We start from the raw sequence: 5,061 nt of genomic DNA on the forward strand, positions 1-5,061 counted from the left end.
TGAGGAGGATCTACGCGTGGCTGGAGAACCCGGTGAAGTTTGAGAAGTCTCATGGCGTTAATAACACCCTGGACACAGAGATGGTCCTGAAGGAGGAGGAGGAGACTCACATCCTCACTGTGGAGGACTTCCTGCTTCACACCTACAGGCCTTTGATGGATGTGCTAAACCAGCGTTACTTTATTTCCATCCCATATGAAGAATGCAGAAAGAGGAGGAGCTCTAGGAAGTAGACGGTACCAGACCCCCCCGTCCTGTTCTATGTCCACGTCTGGACCATGGACCTGCAACACCAGAACATCTGCTCACTGTGGAAGATTACTGAGAGCAGCTTTTAGTGATTTCTATGCAGAACACTGATGTTTGCTGAGCTGTGAACTATTAAATGACTGAAGAATGTGGAGTATTGTTCCTGTTTATTATTGTTCTCAGGTTTACTGTTAAATGTACAGAGTGCTGCTTAATGTATTTTATTGTATTTTAAAATTACTGCACAGAACATTCAGATTATTTTAGCACAGATCAAAGGTACAGATTGTTGTTGTTCACTGTGTATTGGGTAGAACTCATTTTGATTCAGACTGATTAGCACACAGAACCCTGTGATGTTTATGGTTTACAGCTGAGAACTAGCTGCTAAAAGTACAGAATATTATTTCTTATTTTAGGTGTGATAATTGTCAGTAAACATTCTAAGAAGTGGAAACTAACAGGGTTGTATATAGAGCTGTTCTTGTACAATGTTTGTCTCTTAACTGCCCTCAGCATTCTGTGGTTGAGCTAACAGTTTTACATAACAGGCAGATGCTGCAGCTGATGATGCTGGAATTCACAGAAACAAGGAAACAAGTCCATCAGAATTTAATGTGAACAGTCCAAAATGAAAAGCTCATTTACAGCTTTACTACTGGGTTAAAGAGACAAAAAACCATGAAAAATACTTTGGAAAAGCCAGAGGTCGATAGCAGCTTTCATTTTTTATTTCTACTTTTCGGTACCCCCCACTAACATTAATCTGGATCTGCTCCTGGTCTAAACATGTAAAAACTGGAATCTTGTCTGGTCCAACTTTAACAGCAGGGTTCCCACTGAAAATTGAAAACTAAATTCCAGGACTTTTCCGGGATATTCCAGGATAAAAATCATCCAATTTCCAGGACTTTGAACGGAATATCTGAAACAATTTTCTCATACAAACGAATCTTTCTGGCCTCCTCCACCCCTTACAGCCAGCCGATTCCACCCACTTTATTATACTATACAGTCTACCTGTGTTAGATAACAACATTAAAGTGTCAGGTAAAATACCAACTACTAGCCTAGTCACGCTACACCCATGTTTCTGACGGCGCAAGGGTCTAGGCACGCTCGACAGGGAGGGAGGCGGGCTAAAAGGTTGTCTATCAAATCACTCTGCAGCAATTGGGTAGGTATACAACCAATCAGTGCAACGAATAGGCTCCTAGAGCGCCGGAAATCAGAGGATGCGGTAGTTCGGTGAAGCCTTATTTATACAGTCAATGGGTGAAGCTCAAGTATATTACAGACATGTTAACAGAAAGATTATTCAGAGTCGGTGCTAATGGAGCTCAACGACTGTTGTCGTTTTTGTTGTCGACTCTGGCAGAGAATTAAATTCGTTGCCTTGGGTTGTCTAGCGCGGCTAGGCTAGTTGTTTCCGGTTGTTTCTGTCAGAATCGTCGCGCCTCTGTCGTCACTTAGTTACGCCCGCCTTCTGACTCTACACTTCATGGTGATTGGTCCGGCCAGTTTTAGGAGAATCCAGCCTCAAGCCTTATGGAGGGTAACTAGACCCACCCTGGCAGAGAATTAAATTCATTGCCGTGGGTTGTCTAGCGCGGCTAGGCTAACCAACTACAAAAATTCAGCAAAATTATTGTGCACACTACTAGGCTATCGGGCTGGCCCCAATAGTGGTTTCTGGCCTCCGAATATTCGGGCCCTATTAAAGACGAATATCTGGATATTCGTTCCGCCCCGTAACGTTCAACCGGGGGGTGGGGGTGGGGGTGGGGTGGCGGAGACGACCGAATATTCGGATCCGTTCGTCTGGTCTCCCGGGTCCACATTTTGCCCTCGTTTAGTCTTTAGTTAAACTGAAGAATTCAGAAAACACCGGTCTTCAGCATCTTGTCTCGTGTTTATGCAACGAAGTGAAGCGTGGCTTCAGAGTCGGCAGCCACCCGGCCATTCAGGTGGTGTTTACAAACATGAATGGAGGAGCCGAAATGAGCCGAAGAACACGGCGGGATGAGCCGAAGGCGCAGGGAAGAGACGATCTCCGAGATTTTCGTCTGGGGGGAGGAAGGGGTGATCACATCGACGTGTGTGTATGTTATAGACATGTGTGTATATGTTTATGTGATCACAGGACGAGATGAGCCGATGTGGGCAGAAGGAGGAGGGAAGACAGTAACGCTGCATATTCTTTCCGCCCTGTGACGTCCAACGGCAGCGGCAGCAGCAGCAGCGAATATTCGGATACCAAATTAATATCCGGATAGTGCCGTAGCGAACGAATATTCGGATATTCGGGTCCAGCCCTACTAGGCTATAGATGCTATTTCAGCAGAACAGAAAGCAGACCACCACCTTAAGGGAACGTTTCTACAACTACGTAACAATGCACCAATCTTTCCAGAGACATGGCCACATAAAACTGTACATGATACTATTACAGCCTACTAATATACATTATGTAACATAATACAAAGTCAATAATGGGACATTCATAATCAGTAACCACATAGAATTCATCTTTTGATCTTTCTTGAAAATAGTCACTCCAGTGATTTCAGTTTCTGCTTGAGGTCTTCTAGTTTCTTTTCCAGTTTCAGATTTTCATCTGCCTTCTCAGACACTTTCTCAGACCCAGAATTACAAGAAAATACCGAGGGGGACAGTTTTTTTTTCGTGCAGTTGTCTTAATGCAGTGCGCATTATTACATATATATATGTTTAAAAGGGGCAAAAGTGGGCACTTTTCAATACGAGGCCAAAAGGGCAGGGGCTGAAGCCCCCTTTTAGGTCTATGTGTGCACGTGCATGGCTGCCATAGACATGTGATAGGTGCAGACATGACACACTGTAGAATACTGAGCACAACCAACATCCATGCAACACTGAATTCAAGGACTTTCAATGATTTTTTTAGCTGATAATCGTAATTCCAGGACCACCTGATTTGTGGCAGTATTTCAGGATTTTTCCATGACTTTCCAGGATCACGTTTTTTTCCAGGACTTTTCAGAATTTTCAAGGACCGTGGGAACCCTGTAACAGGTTCTACTGACGGTAGAACCTCAACAGGTGCAGAAATGTGGACCAAAGACTGGATTTTAGTAGGAATATGGATCCATCTGCAGTCATGAACCAAAGCTTAGATCCACTTTTAATGTCCTTTTTTATCGTCAGTCTTTAGTCTCCAATCAGTCCTAGAACTCTGAATTTTCTGATGGAATCACTGAAACATGAATCTGTGTCACAACAATCATGTATTTTGGTTCTATTACAGATTTAGTGAAGTTCTTCTGACAACACAACGTCATAGATCCATAACACACAAACAGAACCTTGGATTATCCGTTCTGATGATGTCGAAAGTTGTGTTCATCTCATCTTCATGGTTTCATGACATCTCATCTTCACAGGACCGATGATGATGGACTCCTCTGAGCCAGTTTAAACTGGTTTAGACTGAAGTCTGCTGCTCACCACATGGACAAAGAAAAGGTTCTGGAGGAAGGTTCTGAGGTCACATGGAACAAGAACCGAAGGTTTAACCCCGAGAACACCAAACCTACCACCAAGCATGGAGGTGGCAGTATCATGCTCTGTGGAACTGGAGCTTTACACAAAGTAAATGGAAAAATGAAGGAGGAGGATCACCTCCATGTTCTTCAGGAGAACCTAAAACCATCAGCAGAAGGTTGATCTTGGACACAGTTGGATGTTTCAACCAGACAATGAGTCCAAACACACATCAGACATGGTAAAGAAATGGTTCCATCAGGCTGGAATGAAGGATCTATGAAGGTTCTAGGCTACATTCAGAACCTTTCCCATGACTTTCCAGACGGCAGGCTGAAGTGACCCAAATCCAATTTTTTGCCCCTATGCGACCTGTATCTGATCTTTTCATTACAGTCTGAACGACACAGATCCGATTTTTTCAAATGCGACCCAGGCCACTTGGATATGTGGTCCTAATTCTGATACGTATCGGATCTTTTGCCATGTGACTTCAGTCTGAACGTCCAGGTCACATTTATCCGACCTATACGTCATTGGTACACGACAAACGTCACTATTCTGCGTTCAAGCAAAACACGTCTTCGGGCTGCTGAAGACGTGTGTCTTGCCGTGAGAGTGTTAAAAAGAGGCGTTCACATATGTAGGTAAAGGTTGCCCTTATCATTGGAAAATTTTGAATGAAGTCTGCATCTGTGAAGCCTCTCACATCACTATCCCACCACTCCTGGCTGTGACTCTGCACCCACACAGTTCTCTGGACAGATGTTGCTGCCACTGCCCCACAAAACCAGTATGTGTCTGTAGAGCCAGAGGCTGCACGAATACGATTCGTGCAGCCTCTGGCTCTGCAGCCATACCCTTCTCCACAAAACACCAGAGCCAAAATCCTGGCTCTATTCCTTCTTGACCTTCTCCTTGAAACGATTAAGTTATAAATATGCTGGCTCCGGCTGGACAACAGCTTTAAAATGGCCAGACATGCTCTACTGTTAGCATCCATGTTTACTTCAGTAAACACTGAACACGCTCTCTGCGTGTCGTTGTTGTGTCCTCTTCTGCACATGCGGGAACCTTTTGGGTCGTGTGAGGTTCACACAGGAGATCACATACAAGTCGCATTTAATTGGAAATGTGAACGAACTCGTAAAAAAAATCGGATTTCACAAAAAAATCTGAATTGAGCATTAAGCCCTGCAGTCTGAACGTAGCCTTAGACTGGTCTCCCCAAAGTCCTGACTTAGACCCATCAAGAACCTGAAGAACCAAAGAACCAAACAGAGTCGTGTG

The sequence above is a fragment of the Acanthochromis polyacanthus genome, chromosome 23 (genome assembly GCF_021347895.1).
Source record: "Acanthochromis polyacanthus isolate Apoly-LR-REF ecotype Palm Island chromosome 23, KAUST_Apoly_ChrSc, whole genome shotgun sequence".
In the NCBI taxonomy this organism is placed as follows: Eukaryota; Metazoa; Chordata; class Actinopteri; family Pomacentridae; genus Acanthochromis; species Acanthochromis polyacanthus.